This window comes from Aythya ferina (genome assembly GCF_964211825.1).
Source record: "Aythya ferina genome assembly, chromosome: 10".
NCBI classification, from domain to species: domain Eukaryota; kingdom Metazoa; phylum Chordata; class Aves; order Anseriformes; family Anatidae; genus Aythya; species Aythya ferina.
In genome coordinates, this window is record NC_140306.1 from 13,539,114 (window position 1) to 13,561,594 (window position 22,481).

The 22,481-nt window shown below is 45.4% G+C and overlaps 1 long non-coding RNA gene across 1 annotated transcript in view; it reads right to left on the bottom strand.

Moving 5' to 3' along the window:
• Nucleotides 1–4,302: 4,302 nt before the first annotated feature.
• The window catches only part of LOC311442002, a 64,907-nt gene continuing 46,728 nt past the window's right edge, over nucleotides 4,303–22,481 (bottom strand). Inside the window, exon 3 of the long non-coding RNA XR_014696395.1 lies at nucleotides 4,303–4,802. This is a non-coding gene — a long non-coding RNA (uncharacterized lncRNA). The remainder of the gene's footprint in view (nucleotides 4,803–22,481) is intronic.

Below are 22,481 nucleotides of genomic sequence, written 5' to 3' on the forward strand. Positions count from 1 at the left end.
TTCCCACAACGGAGATACTAGAAATGTAATTCCATATTTAAAGGAAAGATGAACTTCACATTTGTCACCTGACTTTGGGAGAGGAAGCCTTATTAAGAACACTATAACCCAGAGAAAGTTTGAAAGGCAGCAGCACAAGGGGACCGTTCACTGTGTGACCTTCATCCCATCCAAGTCCCTTTCAAAGAAGTGATCATGCAGTATGCTTCCCTCAGTTGGGTATGGTGAAAACATCTCCCTCCCTGTTTCCAGCCCTGCAGCTGCCTGCTCTGCAGGACTCAGCCCCTACCCTAGGGGTGTGCTTCTCACATTCCTCTTACACCACTGCAGGAGCCAGCCATGGGAGGGACATCTAAATGTCAGGACTTGAAGCTGCTGTGCCAAAGGACAAATGAATATATCTCCTAGTGACTCCGGGGAAGCCATGTCTCCCCAGTTCTTTGGCTAAGGCTCTGTAGTATCATGCTATGCTCGTATAAATTCCTTTCTTGCATGGCTTCCATCCAAGCAAATCAAGGCTATTTACATACACCCACCGTATTTACAAGAGTGCTGTGAAGAAGCAAAAGACAAAACCATACCAAACCGTGCAATGAGTCAGTGGCAGAAATGCGAAGAAACCCAGACTCCTTGCTGCTTTCTTCTTATTAGGTAGACCACACCGCCTTTCTTCTGATCCCTTCAGCTGGTACTTGACAGACTTTGAAAAGTAAAGCTACAAAGAGCTAATCTTCCAGTTTCTGCTTAGGCAGAGGAGCCAAGAACATTAAAACCAGCACTAGGGATGACTAGGCAATAGGCAACCAGACTAGGAAGTCCTACACCTGACTGCTGCACACCTTAAGACCAGCATATTACAAGTAAATTTTTCTACCATCTTTGATTTCTCTCTTGCCATGAAAAGCATGGAGCTGCTGAGTCTCAGAATGTCTAGCACAAGTTTGTCCTACAAGGTGGAATCTGATCATGATATTCATTTGTTTTCTTTTTCTCTTTCCTCAGTCTTGTTCCCTCTTCCTTTTACAACCCACATTCAAAACTTGCATTGTCTCTTCAGTTGATGACAAATTCTTTTAGTCCAACACATTTCTGATAAATGTCATTCCTCAGCTGTACCAGGCCACAAGGCCCATTCTCTGCACTCTGAAGAGGAGGTAATGGGAGATCTGGGAGCTGAGGGGCACCGGTGACTGGCACTATCAGGGTCCACAGGTAGCTGCCATGGAGGGACAGAGGATGAGAATAGCAGCCAGCAGCCACTTCACCCTCTCTGCCCTCAGGCCATTGCTAAAACACTGAATGGAGTTAGATATCCTGCAGTGCAGTGGGGAGGGTCATAATCACACAACTGGGAGTCTGAAGAAGGAAGCAGAAAAATTTCAACTAAGTTAACAAGAACCAGGAGAGTGGTAGAAGATGGAACATCTGGTCAGTTGGCTTGTTCTCCGTGCTGCAAACACACACATAGAGGCAGATGTGCAGACGTACGCACACTCCTCCTGCCTGCTGAATCTGGGCATCTGCACTTCTGTCGGTTTGTATGGCTAACTCTACATCCCTCCTCACTATGGGCTTTTTGGCAACCAGATCCTGCAACAAATTAAGACCTTATGTGGCCGACACAGACCTGAATAACTATCTGAAATCTTCCCAAGGCTTGGCTCTGTAAATAACTCAGCCTTTTGGCCTCTGCTTGTCTGTCCTTCTAAATTTTCCACAGTACTTATACTCTCAATGTGAAAGGGCATGTTGGCAGAAGAAGCTGCAACCTCTCTTCCTTGTTTCTTTGTGAACAGAAGCCACAGATGGATTAAATGCTGCATGCTCTGTGGAGACCAGGCTGAGCAGTGGTTGTGCTGTTGCAGCTCTGTGTCCCAGCCCCGTCCCTGGCACAGCCCTGAAGGGAGCAGCACCACCACATCAGCGGCTGTGGTGGCAGAGCAAATCCTCTCCTAGCATGGAGTGGGGAATCTGCACCATCACCCAAAGAAGCCTCAGCACACCAAATGCTCCCATGTCTTCTGCCCTGCTGCAGCACTCGTTTGATTTGTATTCCTAGTGCATAGCTGGAGACAAACAGTAGCACAGCACTGGAGAAACAAACAGCAACCTTCCGAAGCAAGGCAGAAATACAGGAACAGGAGATAACCAGAGAAGGGAGGTGAACTCCTCCTAACTCTCAGTGAATCCACTTCCATCCACGAACCCACAGGGCTACCTTGCACCTGCAGGGAGGATGGCTAACAGAGCCATGCCCAGCTATGCTTTAGTTGCCTTGTTCAAAGGCATCAACTCCTCCTGATATAAGTTCTCCTCTTGTTTCAAATCGTGCATTTCACTACGTCTACACTGCCATCAAGGGTGGCTACAGCACCTGAAAACATATCACAAAGGTTTTGCTTTCACTACTAACAATATCTTGCTACTATTTTTCCCACAATGTATGATCCAGCTGACTGCATTCCCTCCTTCTAACTTACTAAATTGCTGCTCCTTCTTTCACTTGCGTTATGAAATGAATTATCAAATGGAACCCCAGCCTGGCTTTTTTAATCCAGAATCCTTGACATCATGGTCCTTCTTAGCACTGTGGAGCTGTATCCAGTTTTGAAGGGATTTAATGGATGCTCTCTCCCAGCAATCTACCACATTAAAAAACAGGAGCAGATAAATGTGATAAATATTAAACATGAAGAATATATTTACATGTAATAAAAGCTGGCTAAGCTTTGTAGAATTCAATTGTATTAGCTCACTTCTGTGAGCACTTACTACAAATTAAAGGTTGGTCAAGACCACACAACTCACATCAAGATGTACATATTCTCTAAAGTGCAGTTCACTGAGATACCAGATTTCTAATGGGGCTAGTATGGTTCTGAACATGAGCTGTCAGTGTGCCCAGGTGGCCCAGAGGGCCAGTGGTATCCTGGACAGAAAGAGCGTGGCTAGGACAAGGGAAGTGATTGTCCCCCTGTACTTGGCACCGGTGAGAATGCACCTCGAATACTGTGTTCAGTTTTGGGCCCCAAAAGTTTTTTCTCCACAGCTAGACAGGCTTGAAACTGACATTTTAAAAAATGAAAGCAGAGACTTTCATAATTGCCTGACCCAAGAGCTTGGGCTTTAACATCAAACTTTACAAGGCTTACAATAAAAATGTGGTGGCTGGTAGCATGGGGGATTCACATTGCTTTCTTTGTAGATGGGTGAGAGAAGAACATGCACATTCCAAATACATTCTGTCACCTGCGTTCTTCTTGATCTTTCTGAATTTATTGAACCTGTCAACTGCAATGGAGGCCAATTCAACATGTGATCCCCCAGTGGTAGCATTCACAAAATAGGTTTGCAGTGTGTCACACCACCCCTATAATAAATGCCGTGGTTTATGAAGTATTCCTAAGGCAGCTGAAAAGGGGCAGTAAAAAACTGATGTAAAGGACACTGACCATGTTGCCTAGCTTTATGTCCTGGCTTTTTATTTCCCCCACTTTTTTTTTTTCTTCAGTATTTGTTTCTTTCTAAAATCTTTAACTTCCAAAAGTTCTACTATACTTTCACTACCCCTTCAATCTCTTTTCTGTACAGTGATTCTGATTTATTTTTGTTTCTCTGTCCCCTCTTCTGATTCCTTCCCTTTAGCTGTCTTTTAGCATTTTGTAATGTATAATTTCTCTTCTATGTCAGGTTGGCACCAACTGAGATGCGATCAAATCCTTTTATCCTGAGGGATGCAATGTTTCTGTAAAAAGACTTTGCGCCCTGCCAAAGCAGAGAGATTCTCTCTGCACTATAATTTCCAGATGTGCCACCTTCTTGAGCCCAACTCAGTTTCTGTATTATCACCTTTCATGTTTGTTGCCCTTGGTCTCAATACCTATATGTCCCTGACCTTAGTTAAGGTGCCTTGCTGATCTACAGGTGCATGCTGTTACCTGCTGCTGCATGTGGGCCATCATGCTGGATCAGGGTTCTTGTGGTTGGCCACCTAGCCGAGACCTAGCATTTAAAACTCTGTCAATGTCTTGTGGATGGACCTGATTGCACGGGACCCAGGAAGAGTTCAAATTGCCATATACTTATTCCTGCCTACAAAGTAGTCCGTTTCTCATTTTTCAAGAAAAATTATTCTTTTTCACTATTACTCTTGCTGAAGAGTCCTGTTGCCCATGGCCTTCCTTCATTCTCAACTTTCTGAACAGTTACAGAGTAGCACGCCCTTGCACCAGCCTACATTGGCCTGGTATGTTGCTGAATCTCGATAAGTGATAGTTTGCAGAGGAGACTTGGGCAGAAAAGACAACCCCGTGCTCTGAAATAACGCAGCCGGCAGCTATACAGGCATTCAGCTTCCCGACGGCTGACACGATGGGAGACTAGGGTAGTGGAGTGGCACTTTCATAGTACAGAAAACCACGACCACGGTGATTTGGAGGCACAAATTTCCTTATTGATAATGACAACTGCCCACCATGAGTCTTCCCAGCACTGTATAAGTGTCTCCAGCCCTCTCTTCCCCTGCTGCGTGGTGCTGCTGACTCTGACCACCTCTGGACAGGCTCCGTGTGCTTGCACCTCGCGGATGCAGCAAATGGAGCCTCAGAGCCTTGGTGCACCTCCCTGCCTGCCGCAGTCTGTGCCACGAGGCTCTGCTTCAGCAGGGGCGGGTGCTCTGGAACAGGCTTTATAGCTGATGCATTGTGTTTGCATAGGCCATTGTCATTCTCTGCGCGGCTCCTTGCAGCTGGCATCCTGAACTGGAGAAATATCTTCTTTAAGGAGAAGCATGAACGACGCAGCTAAAGATAAAAATAACAATAATTTTACTAGATGAAACTTCATGTTAAGCACTTAAAAAGCAATAAAAAGTCAATTTTCTCTCTTTCAATTATTTTGCTTATTCCATTTTCGAAAAAAAAAAAAAGTGGGAAAAAAAAAAAAAAGAAAAAAAGGAGAAAAGTTTCCTAGTTGTAAAGACGTCTGTTTTTCTCATCAGCACCCAATGTCCTCATCATTTCTCATCTCTGCTCATTGCCCCAACCCTACTCAGGTCCTACTCCCTGTGAACATGAAAATTGCCATTATTAGGCAGGGCTGGGGTTCCTGGCACATACAGGGGGAGGGAAGAGAGTACTGATAACTCGTGAGTGCTTGCTGCTTCTTTCAGCACACAAGCACCTTTTCAGAGAAAGCGAAAAAGATAAAGGCAGAAATTACTGCTCTTGCACAATATATGCCAAGTTCATAAGAGCAGCGTTTAACACTTAATCAAAATGGTTTGACAATGTAAAAATTAGGTTTTCGAATGTCATTACTGCCTTATAATAGGTTCAATTTATATCATTCCCATCCCTGTTTTTTTCATCTCTGCTAATTGTTTTCATTCATTTCTTTCATTTTTTACACTGTTGTCCTGTTGGTTTTAATTTTTAATTATCATAAGATTTTTTTTTACCTTACTAATTGGTCTAGGATTGAAAAGACTGGTTCTGTCATTCTTTTTCTCCTAGGGTAGCTACAAGGGATTTTTGAGCAGGTGCTTTTCCATTGGCAGGCAAGATCTCTTCTAGGCTAATTTGGGCAAAAAAAAGAGCTTGCTTTTAGGTCAGTACGAGCACCTTTTTTTTTTTTGTAGTGTGATTCATAGAAAAGCTCTCTTGTATTGACCTGTAAATTTCCTCATGCATTGGCATGAAGGATTCCTTTGGTATTGGCATGGAAATTGAACCTCTGTTCTACAGTTGATATGCAAACTCTTTTCAATTTGGAAGATGATGAAAGCTCTCTTCTGCTCTGGCTTGCAAGGTCTTTTCTGTATAGGCTCTCCTTTCTGTCACCCACCATATACAAAAACACACACCATTTCTTTTCCTTTTCCATGTACAAGAAGCTTCCAAGCCTTGGTTATCACAGAGCTGCAAGATGTCATTTGCATGGGGATGTATATTGGAATCTTGGGGTTTGTGTGTGTTTTATTTCTGCCAGCATGAATGGAACTGGTTGAAATATCCCCACTGACACTCTTGGGGGCAGAAAGCCTTTTTGGGAATGGCCATTTTTAAGGAAAATTGATGTTTTGTAAAATTTGTTTGTACTTTTAATGTAAAATGCTGACACTTGCTTAGTTGTTCTTGGCAAAGTAATGTATTTTGGGTATTAGGGAGAAAAATCTGAATGAAAATAAAAAATTTGTGGAAAACCACAAATTGTGGGGATACAATAATTCCCCAACCAGCTTCACTTCTAGACAGATGAAACACTTTCAGGAACATACTCCAGGGTGACTTCTTGATCCTGGAGGAACCCAAAGCTTGTAAACAGGGAATCTTCATAATCTCTCTCATTGCCAGCAAGAGTGGGCTGGGGCTTCACACCAGTAAAGCTGCATTACTTTGGCACTGCAGGGATGCTTGGAAATGTATTTGTACTCCCACTCCTACTCAGTTCAGTCGTACTAACTGCAAGCTCCTGCCTTTACCTTCATGCTGGTGTTGGTGCACAGCTGGCTGCTCAGGAAGGCATCTCAGTTTGCTGATGATGCAGAAAACTCTTCACATAGATCATCTCAGTAAAGGAGAGAGTACTGGTTTTCTTCACTCACTGCTGACATCCTAAAGGATCTTTGCACCAGCATCTCTTATATGGCGACCAAAGGCCTCATAGGTGAGCTGTCAGGCATAAGCTACATGGTCATCTTATTTGCATGGCCTTGAATGGCTTTTTTAATTCTTCCTTCCCGGGAGGCTTGTACTCCTGCTTTCTGCCTAGAGGTCTGCACTGTCTTGACTTCTTCTCACCCTCTCCACCCACTGCAGCTTGTTTTTTAACCCTCAGCGTATGGATACAATACACAAGTATTTTTTCCTCCCTGCTTAGCCTCAAGACCCCCTGTAAATAACTTGGAGCTAGTCTGAAATTAAATCTTCAATGGTGGTACTCATCAGAGTCCTACCTGACAAACTGCCAGTGTCCTGCCTGGCCCTGGGAAACATCTCATTCTGTTAACCTGTTGCTGGCTCTGGGCAGCTTTCTGCTCCCTGGTGGACAGACATGTCTTCATCAAAGGTTCTCCAGTGCCTGAAATGAGGAATGATGCAACCTGTATCTGTGAGATGCCGGGAACCTATCCTGATGCCTGATAAGAAGAAGGCCTTTTACTCACCCCTCTATATTTAGCACCATTCCGAGGCAGTGTTTCTAAAATTACCAGCTGCAGTAACATGATTCATACCCCCATCATCGCCAGCAATGGATACAAAGAGTGTAAATGACATGTAGGAGAAAATCAGGAGCGGTATAGCCCAAATCTGGGCTGTAATGGTATATTCTTTAGTGTTTGTGTTGACATCTATGCCAAGCTTACACGGGAAAGCAGTCATCTGATCCCAGCCTCTGTTCTCCCTCACAGCAGGAGGTGTGGATGTCCCAGGCTGCAGGATGCTCACCTGCAGGGAAAAGGCTTGAGAACACTTTTGAGACGTGCTTTTGGGAGAGTCTGGGTACAATCGATAATGACAAAAGATGTCACAGCTTGTTTTCACAACGGCACTGTGCTGCTCAGGGTATGAATGCTGTTAGTAGAGCAGGCTCTCTGCTGTCTAGGAAGGGTCCCCACCTGCAGCAAGTCAATAGCACAGGAGAAGCATCTGCATTGACTTTAGGAACCCACTCCTGAGAAAGAAAGAGCGGGTCTTGTGGTGGCTGTCACAGTCCGCCCCGAACCAGCCTGGAAAGAGGCATTGCTGTGGAATGCATCCAAGAGCTGGAGCTGCTACAGGTAACTACCATAAACATCTAAATCTTTTGGGAGGTTCAGTCTGCATATCTGGACCATTATGGCATATTAGCTAAGATGCCCATTTGAAAAATTATCCTGTGAACAGCTACAATGTAGCAGAGGAGCTGTTTTGCTCAGATAAATAATAATTGAAACCTGCAGCCATATCCCTCTGTGTTGAGATCTTGTCAAATCTCATCTCCTAATTAGAAGCAGGCCTTGCTGGTCTGTGGAAGAGGGAACAGCAGAAGCGGCAAAGCCTCAGAAAATAGTTTTTATTATTCCTGGGGAGATCTCTTCCCCCAGCATTGGTACTGAACCAGTGCCTCAACAAAATTAAAGGGAGCTGTGCTTCTAGCAATGCTTCAAAATAAATTAAAATGCCGATATCCTTAATTACTGCTGCCACTGAAGACCCTTGTGCCATGATGGGGTATTTATCCTGTTTGCCTGATCAAATTTGTATTTGAGAATTACTTCCCACCACTACAAAATATCCCTCCTTCACCTCATTGGTACAACACATTGCTGTTCTGTCTTCATACCTGCACCTTTCCCCCACCCGTCCTTCCAAATAGGTGTCCCACAGCCGAGGAGTACTGGTTGTTGGCACACACATTGTCAAAGCATCCTTGGACTCTTTGGGGTGAAAGCACAAATGTTTACTAAAAGAAATGATGGTATTGTTATCATCCACCATCATGAAAAGATACTAAAGACCGGATGAGAGGGCAGCAATGAATTCAGTTAGAGCAAACAGATCTCAAAGATATCTAAAACCTTACACATGTGCTAAAGACTATTTATGCCAGCTGGACGCTCTTTGACAGTTTGTTTTGGTGATGAGAATAAGTCCATATTCATCCACTGTTGCAATGGCCACTGGCAGTACAGATAAGGAAGGAAATGCTCACTGTGGACATTAAAAGGCCTTGAAAAAAGTTCAGACCAAGATATATATCCACACAAATGCCACCTAAACCATTCACACAGAAAAGCGTAATTCCAATGGGTGGCAGCAGAGCCAGGAAACATTTTACATTTCTCGAACATTTTGACAAAAATGAGATAATAGAGAAGTCATATGAAGATGATGGTCTTCATTTGCTTTAAGACATGAAGAATATGTATCTGATGGAAAAATGGATGAGTTTTTAATATGAGTAGTTGAATACAGCAACCCAGTAATGCATGCTCTCACTCTCAGTAACATTTACAATGTATGCATAATTCCCTTCATGATATTTCTTCTATTCAGTTGATTTTCACTATCTTCACAAAAATACCACATAATTTCTTTGGGGATTTGATTAATTTCTACTCCTCTCTCCCCATCTCCAGACTGGGTAGCAACTAGACAAGGCAATAGTAGCCACATCAGGACTGGAACAATGCAAGAGTTAACAACTCCTCCCCGGAGATGGGGACAGGGGGCATAATTTAAAAATCAAAGTGAAACACAGTTACGAGGCAATTTTATTCTCTATTAACCCAATCAATGGAAGGTTCCCATAAGCCATTAGCAGGGAGTTCAGATGCAGAAGATGTCGTGAGAGGTTAGATAAAGATGTTTCTGTGTTCATCAGTACTGACAGCTCAGGGAAAAAGAAGAAAGGAGGGAAGAAGGGAGAGAGGGAGTAAAAGGAAATTTGGGATTGGGACATGAGGAGAAAAGAGATTACCTATCAATATGTAAATTGTATAGAATTCCTGTACAGATGAGATGAGCTATACTAATGTAGTGTATTAAGTTACACATTACAGACAGGGAATAATGTTTGTTTGGGGTAATGACATATTTGTTGTCTGCTTCAGGAGGGAGAGGCCAAAATATTATGCTCCAAAGATTGACGGGAAATCCACTAAACCTCCTGAGCTATCACTGACTATCATTATTTAATTATTCATTGTATTACAGTGGATCTTAGAAGCTCAAATGACATAATGTCTCTGTGTCTTAGGTGTTCCCTAGCTAGGAATGGGCAGCTTTCTTTCTAGAAGACTTACAGTACAAACAAGGAGTGCAAAGGAACAGTCCTGGGGAAATAAATGCCTGGCCAAAGCCATGCAGCTGGTCTGTGACAGTGGGTTAATTTAAGGGAAGCAGAGGTAAGTTTGCAGGGAGCATCTTTAATATCTTCATCGATGATCTGGATGAGGGCATCGAGTGCACCCTCAGTAAGTTCGCAGATGACACCAAGTTAGGTGCGTGTGTCGATCTGCTCGAGGGTAGGAAAGCTCTGCAGGAGGATCTGGATAGGCTGCACTGATGGGCTGAGGTCAACTGCATGAAGTTCAACAAGGCCAAGTGCCGGGTCCTGCACCTGGGGCGCAATAACCCCAAGCAGAGCTACAGGCTGGGAGAGGAATGGTTGGAAAGCTGCCAGGCAGAGAAGGACCTGGGAGTGATGGTGGATAGTCGGCTGAATATGAACCAGCAGTGTGCTCAGGTGGCCAAGAAGGCCAACGGCATCCTGGCTTGTATCAGGAACAGTGTGACCAGCAGGGCTAGGGAGGTGATCGTCCCCCTGTACTCAGCTCTGGTGAGGCCGCACCTCGAGTACTGTGTTCAGTTTTGGGCCCCTCGCTACAAGAAGGACATCGAGGTGCTTGAGCGGGTGCAGAGAAGGGCGACGAAGCTGGTGAGGGGCCTGGAGAACAAGTCCTACGAGGAGCGGCTGAGGGAGCTGGGCTTGTTCAGCCTGGAGAAGAGGAGGCTCAGGGGCGACCTTATCGCTCTTTATAGGTACCTCAAGGGAGGCTGTAGCGAGGTGGGGGTTGGCCTGTTCTCCCACGTGCCTGGTGACAGGACGAGGGGGAATGGGCTTAAGTTGAGCCAGGGGAGTTTTAGGTTAGATGTTAGGAAGAACTTCTTCACTGAAAGGGTTGTGAGGCACTGGAACAGGCTGCCCAGGGAAGTGGTGGAGTCACCATCCCTGGAAGTCTTCAAAAGACGTTTAGATGTAGAGCTTAGGGATAAGGTTTAGTGGGGACTGTTAGCGTTAGGTCAGAGGTTGGACTCGATGATCGTGAGGTCTCTTCCAACCTAGAAATTCTGTTATTCTGTGATCTTATTTCCTTAGGATCCGCTGGGCACGTCCCACAGAACATCTCCTTTGACCACCCTGTGCTTGCACTTCTCCATCTCCCTTCAACTGTCCTGCTTCAGGACCTCCTGAGGGAACCTTGGCTGCTGCTGCTCCATCAGCTTTTGGGGAACCTCGCTCACCTCCTAAAGCATCTGACAGTTGTTTGTGCAGAGTTGGTTCACCCCAAGCTTTTGAGCTCTTGAATGGGCCAGCCATCCTCTTGCTGGTATGTACAACACTCCTGACAAGTGTGAGGGCTTACCCCCCTGGATCCACCAGAGGGAACCACACAGGTGGGTGTCCATGGGGAGCACAATCTGCTTCTACATTCCCTGTGGCTGAAAATTGTTGGCCTCAGCCAATGCCCTGGACCTCGCTCTGCTCAGTGGTGACTTTGGAGGTGACCTTGGTATAGCAGATCCAGTTTTACGCAGTGCAGACAATGGTGGTGAAAGGCTGGCTGTGCTTGTGCTTGTGACACAGAAAACAGTTGAGAGGCCTCCAGCAAACATCAGTCCACACAGCGCACAGCACAATGATCCGTACTGATGCTTGGCTTCCCTCTCAGACTCTAGGAGAAGGACAGAGCTGAAGCAGGAAAAAGACCTCTCCCAGGGACACTGGACAACCTTTGTCACCACCAGATGTGGGTCTAAGCAATATTATTTTGCAGTTTGTGTGTCTTAAGATTCATACACAATGGCAGCAGCAGTCAACAAAAAATAACTCATTTATAAAAGGAAATTCAATTGCATCATCCATCTTCAGTAAAAATTCAATATTTCTCAATAGAAGTTGTTCTGATTTAATGAATGGGGAAATCATCCCTTCCCTACTTCCTAGCAAACTTATTTGTTCAAATGGATCCTGAGCCACTAAAAAGCAGAGAAGCATTATCAGAAATGCTGGGAATTGCTGCTAATGCAGCTGGGAAGGCAGAGTCAGGGCAGCAGAGAGGAACTGGGAGGAGCCCTTTGTCCTTGCACAGGGTGTGGGGCCCTCTACTTGCAGTCTGAGCCTGCCTTTCAGTTCTGAACTGATGTTTGGTGATGTTTCATGTTATCACCCAAGGGGAGACTCCATGCAGTTTGAACTGGGTCAGAGCTGGAGCTCAAGGTGTGTGAGGGCTCTGTGACTGGGCGAGGAGCGGGGGAAGCGTGGGGTGATGCTGGTGATGAACAGGATGGGGCCAGCCCTTGGAGAAGCCTCTACATCCTCATCTTCCAGAGTTTCTGATGGCACCAGAGTAGCTTTTCCTAAGGAGACAAGACCTCTCTCCTGGTCACCTGTGTTTAGCTTTCCTGGAAACCTCCCTTTTCCCTCCTGCATCCTTTAACCTCATGCTGATGTAGTCTCCCTGTGCCGTTTACTAACCACATGCAGGCAGCCGTTCCCCATTGCCTGCTCAGGACATTAATAAAATGCCTGCCCACCCATGCAACCAAGCACAAAGAGGGCTGCTAATGGCATCTTGCTTTTGAAGTGAAATCCCAAAGCTTTCATTTGGTTCATGTTCCTCCCTGATAAAACCCTCCTGTCTATGTCTCAATATGGGGCACCCTTATCTAGTCTCACTCGGGGGCAGCAGAAGATCTGAGGCCGATCTGGGGAGGGCTCTGCTCCCCTCTGCTGAGGAGGAAAAGCCAGCGACCACAGCACATAAAAAGGAGATTTCTCAAAGGGGACATACGACCATCATTATTCTTGAGGCAATAAGGAATGCACATAATATATCAGAAAGCCAGGGAACCAGCCAACATACAGCTGTAGAGAACTGTTTGAATATCCCTAGGATCAGCCTGCAAGATGAATTCTGGGGACAGAGATCCACAGACAAATCCTGGGCAATGCAGTGCAGCTTGGGGACACGCCAGCATTATAGGAAATACTATGTTACTGTGTTCATTTAGAAGATAATGTGTTGACAGAGACAGGCAGACGGAGAGATAGATATACTTCAGGAGACAGGCACAACTCGGAAAATCATATCCAAACATTTTCACCTCAGATTCTGATGTGCTAAAGTCAGCTCTGCAACTATAAGGTATTTGTGCTTCTCAATGTTAGGCTTCTAAACCTATAGCATGCTGCTGTCTATAGAGAAAGGCAGCTTTTTTGTGAGGCAGAGGTGGGGCAGTCAGATACAGAGGACGTACGCACCGCTGCCTCTGGCCTGCAGAACTTGATTTTATGCTTTCTTTTGTAGCGTCCTTCTCCAGAGGCCATGAAATCTTTCTGGTTCTTCTTTGGCAAATGGAGAGGTGGAACAATGGCTTCAAGGCACGCAGCCAGGGCCCACTCTTTTATAAGATGGGGCTCCTCAACACGAGGCGCTGTGGGCAATCGGTCTCGAGTTTCCGAGGCAGGGTACTGAGCTGTGGGGAGCACAGCAGGCACTGAGCGTCCTGGCCTGTGGCCACCAGCACTCACTGCCCATCCTGGCAGCTCCCAGGAGAGCCTCCCAGGCTTCCAAGGGACGGTGATGGGCTCGTCTCTTCTCCTGCTCGGCTCCGGTGTCAGTCTTCCCCCGCTGAGGCCAGGGCACGTGTTTCCATTGAGTTCCCTGATTCAGCAAGATCAGGCCCTTGGTCTTAAATAACTAAAGACTGCAAACTGAATATTGTAGCCATGGCAACAGGCAGCTCAACTTTAAACTCTCTGATATATAAAAAGGCAATTTTCTTTATTTTTTTTTTCTCTCTGCATTTTTATATTTCCAGAACTTACAATGGTAATAATGGCCTCAGGCCCTAGGCTCCACCAGCCAGCCATTAACTTCATGGAAATGCCTTCTCCATCAGCCCCTATTGTCAACAGTCAGCACCATTCCACAGGAACCATAGGGTCTCACCACACTAACACTACTGGATGTCTCAGCTGTGCCCCAGCCCTTTGCAGTCCTGCTACAGGCTTATTTCCTGATCACGACGAGTGAACGGGGACCCCATTTAGAGAGGCTGCATGACTCTCTGGTGCTCATACCTTTCCCTTGGAGAATGGGGAAAAAAAATCTCTCTCATCAGACTGATTGCCATTGTGTCCTGCACTCACCAGCTCAAGGGCAGCAGCACATGCCTCTGCCTGCCCCCTGCCTTCCAGGCTCATCCCAGCTGAGTTTTGTCCCATCCATCTTTCCCTGAGTGAAGCAGAAATATTAGCATGTCTCAGCTTTATTTCGTTTCACGTTCCTGCACCAGAAGCATTGTCAATGCCATTGAGAAAACACGGGAAACAGGGGAAACAGTTCTTTGCTAACTGTTGCTAAAGCATAGCCAACAAAGGGAGCTTTTGCATTTTAGAAAATTCTTTTTTATTCTTTCTTCAGAGTTCCTTCTGAAACATTGCTTCAAGAGCTAAGTCTGGATTAATGAAATTAATGAACTGTTTAGCAGGTGTAAAACATTGCTTGCATATTCATTACAGGAACAGAAGACCTCGATCCTACACATAATTGGCCCTTACTCTGTATGTGGTGTGTGGCTTAACCCCTTTGTGCCTCAGTTTCTCCTTTTGAAAACAGGGAAAGTCATGCTTCATCCCTCTTAATGGTCATGAAATTCATTTCTCTAGTAATGTGTGTGTAGTATGTGGAGGCGGCAGGATGAATGGTAATGGGCACAGGTATTATTATATATCACTCTCAGCAGATAGCGATTTCTAGAGTAGGTTAAATCCTGGCCCAAAAAGTACTTGACTGTGTCCCTTTAAGGTCACAAGCTATTATGATGTTGAAGACTAAAATCCTTTGTATATGATCATGAATAAATGAATTGAGTATCACTGCCCGGCCATGTGGGATATGGAAACGATACTGAATATCATCAGCCTGAACTATCAACATCCATCAGCTTTCCCCTTGCTCATCTCTCAGCTGTCGCAATATGAAACCCACTCTCCCCCGAGATTTCAAACGACTGGGGCTAAACAGCAAAAACATTCGGTGACTAAATTTGCCAGAGAAGGTCTCAGTCACGAATGACTAAAAACAAAATTATAGAGCAATCTCGGCTGACTGAGAGCAGAATGAAATGTGATTCATTTTCATCCACCCGGCAGGGACTGCAGGAAGAAAAAGGACCGGATTAACCCCTTCCCTGCTAACAATGCCTCTGTCCCTGGGTGATGAGCATGCGGTTTGCATTACTCAAACATTAGGTATTCTGCTTGTTTTGTAAGGCAGCTCATAGCTTTTATTACTCAGGTGGAGCAGACCAATAGGTGCCAAAAACATTTAGCATTTTTTACTGTAATATCATATACATTATATAGGAACTTTAACCATAGACCCCGCTATCTCCTACCAAGCAAGACACCATTCCCTGCCCCAAAGAACTTTTAGTCTAAAGGTGAAGGACAAAAGCTGGCCAATGACATCCAGTGATGGGATAAAACACTGGTCAGCAAGGCAGGCAAAAGTGTCAGCCCTGCATCACCCATGGTATCACCAGCAATTCTTGCAGGAGATGAAAGAGAATTGCAAGGTGGGGAATAGAGGATGATAATAATGGGGCTTTCTGGGAGCTTACAGGAAAGCTTGATGGATGTGATGAGCAGCAGAGGAGAAAACAGGGAGATGGCAGTCTGAAAGTGTAACTAGAGAGAAAGGAGGCTGGTCTCCTGGGGATACTGGCGGGTGCTCTGGCAGAAGCTGTTGTTGCCATCTGCCTCTCTCAACCATGCTGTGCTCGTGAGCTTGGGGATCTCTGGGGAAATGGCACTTCCAACAGCACCAGGATCCCTCCACTGGCCGAGTCTAGTGGGAATCTCCCCACACAAGTTCTGTCTGTTACAGGGAGGGCACGGGCGAGACACTTCTGGGTTTTAGTTCCTGCCATGACAAACACCACCACTTCCTGGCCATGGGGCTAGCCATATGCATCAAGTGGCTCTGCATTCTGGCTGACCACCAGAGGGATAAAATAGATTGAAAGCATGTCTGTCATCCCTAGCATAGAACAGCATCTTAATGAAATTAAAGTAAGAAATACCTCCTTTTTAACAGTAAACTTTTCTTCAGCATTTTCTCTGTCACTTTTACTAAAGGTAGAGCAGTTAAAGACTGATAAAAAATTAAAAAAAAAAAAAAGGCAAACAAATAGTATTTTATTAATAAATCAAAAGCAAAGGTTATGAAGGGCATATAGTGATGTCTCCAGACACGGAAGATAGGGGCCTGTCAATAAGTTGACCACCGGGAAGCAGCATCTTTGCTGAGGTCAGAAACTGAACTAGGGTGCCACAACTTGTGCTGCTGGGGTGTCTGGAACCTCTGTGTCAGCACCGAGCTGTAAATCTCCAGTGCCGCCACAGCAGCAGTCAGTCACGATGCAGCAAGTCAAGCTAATAGATGATGCACACAATACTCAGAGCAAATTGGTAACCCAGGAGAAGTGCTGGAGCAGGAGCAGTTTGCTCAGAGCTGCACAAATGCTAGATAGAAGGTGGACTTCCCTTGCCATGTTTTGAGGATGCTAGGTAGAAAGCTCCCTAAACAACTCCCACATGAAATCAAGAGGTCAACCACAGCATGGCAAAGACCAAAGCAGAAACTTCACAAATCAACATTTTGTACAGGATAAAGGAATGGCCCAAGACAGCCTTGGCTGATGCCAGGAAGCTTCAGATTTTTGAACCTTGTGGTACAACTTGCGTTTTCATGAACCTTAAAGTTTTCATGAACCTTAAAAAAAATGCTTTAAAACCATTGAATTTTACTACTTCCTTCATAAATTCACAGTTTGCCTATTTGACCATTCTTTTCAAACTGCATCAACAAAACCTGCAACTTTTTACAAATAGTGAGCAGTAGGAGGAAAAAGATGAAAACACCAGAATTGTATTTGTTTTTGTTGAGGTGTTACAAAGAACAGAAATCTCTGTTAATACTGGAAGCTTATGGGCTGCTTGTGCCAAACACAGCATCTCAGCAGGGCTGTGAGTCTCTGTAGAGTTATCATAGGTGCCCTGTTTGTGCTCTGTAAGATGGCTTGCTCCAAGCCAGCTCAGGGCTTGTGCCTTGGCATGCTGTAGCTCCAGGAATAAATACCCAAAGGTTCCCACGCTGCATTTTCAGCTTGAAACTGGTTCTCTTCTTGTAGGTCTTTTAAAGTAGTTTGTTGCATTGATTAGGTCTAAGTTGAATGAAAAAGATTTACTTTATGGTTTGCAAAACACCAACATTCCTGTAAATAAATAATAGTAATTGGCCAAATTCTTAGGCTGATAAAATGCCACCTGAACACAAAAATGCTTATCTTGTTCTCTCTTACACCCAAACAAAGCCATTAGCTTCAATGGAGCAGCACTTGTATAGTGGAAGGAAAAAAAGGGAATTTGGCCTAACGAGAGTATTTCAAGAGAAGTGACTGAGTAAAAGGGCTGTGAATTTTGCTGATTACTGGTTATTTTAGGAACCATATGCACAGGCGTTTTCTGACTCATGGTGCTGTCAATGAAGGGCAGCTGTGCTACAGCGGACTGAGTCCAGGAGCCTCATTTTGCCTTTGACTCACAGCGTGACCTTCCACAAACCACTCACCTCTGGAGTCAAGGCACTCTGTGTGCAATAGGGCTGATGGTATTGCCCCTCATTATCCAGTGCTTACAGATCCTCAGAAAAGACTGCTGCACTTGTGCCAAACCTGGAGCCCAAACTGCCCACTTACTCTCAACCAGTCTGAAGAGGAAAGCTGGGTTGGGCTGGGTCTGAAGGTGAGAGGTCAAATACGGTATCTTTATGTCTTATGAGACACAGTAATAAAAGATTAATAAACACTTCCCAGTGTTTGGCTTAAAATGGAAAGGTATTTGCAATTTCTAAATATATACAGCATTTGCTTTGCTTGCAATTTGCTTCGCTTGCTTAAAGCCAAAGGATGCAATTAGGATTTCATGCAGATGAAGTTCCCATTACATTTTGTAAAGTGAAATCCATTTCCTCGACCCAGAACCGCACGCCACAACCTGTACACTGCATGAACAGAAGTTGTAATAGGAATTGTTTTCAAAATAACACCCAGAGTCACAAACTGCACCAGTTCCCCTCCCTAATCCGATGGGATAGATGCATGCTGAGCAGCATTACTTGACTAAGAGCTTGCCATCCAGAGGAAAGAAGCCGAGTAGTGCAGTGATCTTGTAGGGCCACACATCATGGCAGACAGGGGAAGGGGCCAAGAGGTTCAAAGTCCACCTTAGTACACCCCATTTCTGCTTTCCCCAAAGAAATATCTTGCTGTTCTTCCAGTCAGGCAGCAAATTGGCACATAATAGCATTTTAGCAGCAGATTAAGAGAATAAAGCTATTGATGAGACTGTACTGAATTTGTTGAGCAGTTATTTGCAGAAAATCAGGGGAGAGTTGAAAATGTCAAAACAGTTCATTTTTATATCTTTTTGTACAAAATGTTTCCCCATTGCTTTAAAATATTTTTTGCTTAAGAGATTGAGAGATTGACTTAAAGTAGAAAAGAAAGAGAAAAGAAAAACAGGAGGGATTGACAAGTAACCTGAAAACTAAAGAAAAATATTATTTGGCTCCCACAAATCCAAAATCTCAATTTCAGGGTTTTTCATTTGAGCCACAGAGTTGATAAATTCATCTTTTTCCTGGCTCTCCTGACATTTTAAGCCACGTGCTCTCCATCAGAGACTGGTGTTATCAGCTCCGCATCCTGTTGAGTGCTGTATCCCAAGTGACACCGCTGTGCCTGGACCATTCTCCATGTGCACAGCTCTGGCACCAGCCTTTTCTTGGGCCTGCTCTGCTCTAAGGACAGGAAAATTAATATTTTCCGATGTTACGTAAGCAACCAATTTTCATTTGCAGCTCACACGTTGAATGAACCTGTTGGGGCAGGTGCAAAGATAGAGGGCAGCTCCTGGTGTCCCACAATAATTGTGCAGTCAGGTAAATTAATCCTTTCTCACCTAATTCATCCTGGTTTCCTAGTGAACACGCTGAACTCGGTGCTAAATAGCACCATGAGCACACTTGTGCACAAAAGCCACTTGCAGATGAACATAAACTTGAAATGCAAATGCCAGAAAGATAATCAAGGACATAATCTCTCTTTGCAGTCAATCTGCAATCCCAGGGGATCCCAGGCAGTCAAATACAACACAACGTGTGAGTAAAGGCATGCAGCTCCTCTTGAAGCTGCAGGTACATGCTCCTGTGGGAGCAGAGCCCAGAAAGTTCAGGGAAATTGCCAGGACCCATGGCAATCCCTTCCATTTTGTGCTCTTTCAGGGGTCAGTGCGCTCATCCTTTAGCCTATCCCCTGCCCTCCCGCCGCAGCCCATTGCAGGCAGCATGCGTGGTCCCAGCAGGAACTGGGAAGGGCTGATCCCCAGCAAGCCCAAACCAGGGGAAACCTGCAAGACCTGGGGGTGCTGTGGGACTCTGCCAATGTCACACATGCGGTTCCACGCTTGGGACACAGGAGATTAAGAGGAAGGGATGCTTCTGAGTAATGGCCTGCCAGTGGGGAGAGAACGTGGGCACTCCATGTCAAGATGAGGCACTTGCTGGTCTGCACTGGTCACGGCCTCCTCCTCCCACTCCACATGGACACAGATGTGGATTTAATTAAGAGTGGTGTGCAGCATACAGCTCCCCTGAGAGCTGGGCCAGGGCTCCTGGATGGCCACCGGGCAATTAAGGAGCAGAAGACCTTGGGATAAGATAGGGCTTGTCTTCTTTTCTTTTACCTGCAGCATTTCCATCTCAGATTGCTTAATTTAAAATGCTTCCAAGCCTGTGCTCTCTGAAGGCCTGGCCCCATTCAGCTCACGGACAGTGGAAAACAATTTAGGTCACGAAGCTTCAGCAGGGTGATGCGGCTGATAAGAGGACTTCAAGGTTAAACAAACCGCTCTGTGGGCAGAGGCTTGGGAAAGGATCTGTGGAGAGCCAAGGGGTGAGGTGGAGAAGTGCAGGCAGTGGGGAAGGGGCTGGATGCAAACACCTCCCTGAACCCACCAGGATTTGTTCGAGGCCAATGTGAACAAATAGCACACTATTTTTGTGGTTGTTCTCTGTATATGGGAAAACAGAAAAAGACTGCTGGCTGGGCAGCATTAAAATAAGTGAAAGGTAAATTAAATAATGTCGACAATAAAAAATATTTTTACACTTTTATAACATCTTCCAGTCAAGAAACTTTTTTGTGCTTTAGTTCTGTCATCTCAGTGATCTCCCTGTAAATTATGGGAGATGCCAAGAAAAGAAAAAGAGTGAAATTTCAGTATGAGGGGATGTCTTCTCTGTAACATATTGCACAAGCCCTGTCACACAAAATGACATTCACCCTGCAGGCAGGCAAACAAACCCTTTCAATCACACAGTCCAAATAAAATGGAATTACATATTTTACCTATTTGCATGCCACATCTACTAGAACTTTTTATCACCCAGCACTGTGTCACCTCCGCAGTGTCCGCAGCAAGGAGCGCTTATCGTCCTCACATAAGGAAATTCCCGAGGGAGTAAGCGTGCTGCTGTGGCCTGCTATAAAGAATCTGGGAACGGACCTTAGGGTTTGCTGCCCAGTTCCCACCTCTAAGCGTCAGAGATGTTCTTCCATTGTAAACACTACACTTATCTCTGCTTAACAGGCCCAGATCCTATAGGAAGGCAAAACCCAGTTTTAACCATGTTATCAACCAGGTACCTTCAGCCGGGCAGTAAAGATGAACAGGGCACTGCGTAGCTGGCTCTTTGACACTCCTGTTGTACAGGATTGGGCAAGGCTGTATTTTCATACAGCCCGTAATCATGCAACTGCTATTTCTCATTTGATAATTACTTGCTGCTTGCTCCTAGGAAAGAGTAGAACTTATAGGGCACATACATCCTACGGGGAGCTGAGATGGAGCCTTGCAATTTAGGGCTCCCTCTCCAGCAGAGTTATCTTCAGGGATGAGGAGCCTGAGGTTAGATCACCATTCAGGTTTCCCTGGGCTCCTTGAGCCAGCTTCCCATTTCCTTTGGTTCTCTCATACTGTTATTTTTTTCTCACAGAGACTGTGATGTAAGAATTTAGCCCTTGAGACCTGTCAATTTGCTGGGTTACTTTGGCACTGTATTTCCTAGTAAAATGGTCAGTACATTACATGAAGAGACTATACAATAACTCTCGTAGGAAATGAGTCAGGATGGTCACTGGCACTGCCCTCACAAGAAGATGGGAGAACTGGGAGATCTCAGCCTATGCAGAGGAGGTCTTGCAAATTGCCATGATTGTGTATAAATAGAAAGAAATGCAGAGGCAACAGTCAGCCAAGGTCCTGCTGACTCAGTGCCACCTTGTGTTTTTACCAGGAAGCACACAAGCACGAGGAAGATTGCTAGTGATGGGCATAGAGGGCTTTAGAGTAAGAGCTCAGCCTAGTTTCATCCATGATATTCTGGACTGACTCAGAGCAGCCACTCAGCAAACCCAAGATGCCCTTGTCCCACAGGAACATTATGGCTCTCAGCCCTCCAAACTCTCTTGGAGAGGAGCTGGCATCACCTGGGCAGAATGAGACTCAGAGGGGTAGAAAGTTTTCTGCCCACCATCACAAACAGTCAGTGGAAAGCTCTGGAGCAGGACTTTCCTTTTTTTTTTTTTTTTTTTTTATTGGTGACCTACATAGTCCAACCTCTACTCCAGACTCCTTTGAGACACAAATATGTGGGAAGCATTAGTAAACATCATTATACAGACTTGCAGGATGCTACACAGAGGAGAGTGAACTTGCCCATGTTCCTTCCTTTGTTCCCTTTGTTTTGGTGGCTGGCTTTGCAGAGAAGCAGCCCAGGAGAGCCATAATGCTGTCACTCCTTGTGAACCCTAGTGTGAGTGATTAAAGCCCTTGTTGGTCTACTGTTGTTCCACTGGGGTAGGGACACACTAATTCAAATGAGAGAGATACGAGCAAAGATATCCATCTTTGCTCTTGTCTTCCCTGGGGAGGGGATAGCTTGGGCAGTCTCTGCAGGCTCCAAGAGCTGAACATATGCAGGATGGTGCTGGGGGCCACCCACATAATTCATGTCCCATGGGGCAAACTGCGCTGGGTGAGGCTGGCAGCCCTCCTTCTGCTCCTGAGGTCTTCCTGAGGAGAGAAGTCACAGAGAAAGAAAACGAAGCTGGGTGTCAGCCTCCATTTCAATTCCTCCAGCTCTTTTTAAAATCATGAATAGTTTCCCCTTTGGCATTGAAATTGCTCCCTTCGGTTAGCTTTGCTGCTTCTGAAAAGAAGGACCTGACGACTTTGCCCAGAACGGCTCTGCACAGGCAGGCACCTGCGACTCCCACCCATGCTCCTCAGACCTGGGCTGCAGCATCGTGCCCCAGACCCCCAGCAGCCCACGGCCGCTCCTCTGCTCCCAGGCTGCAGACCCCTGCCCCGCTTCTGCAAGCCTCCTGCCTTCACACCGAATGTAAACATCAGAAGTAAAAACCCAGCGTACTAACTGCCTGAGGACCTAGCACCACTATCAAAATGTAATAATTTGATTTTACAAATAAATAGAGATAGGGACAGCTGTAGAGATATAGATGCATAAGCATGTATTCTTGTTGCATTGGATAAGCAGTGCTCCGGCATCTTTTCAAGCCTAA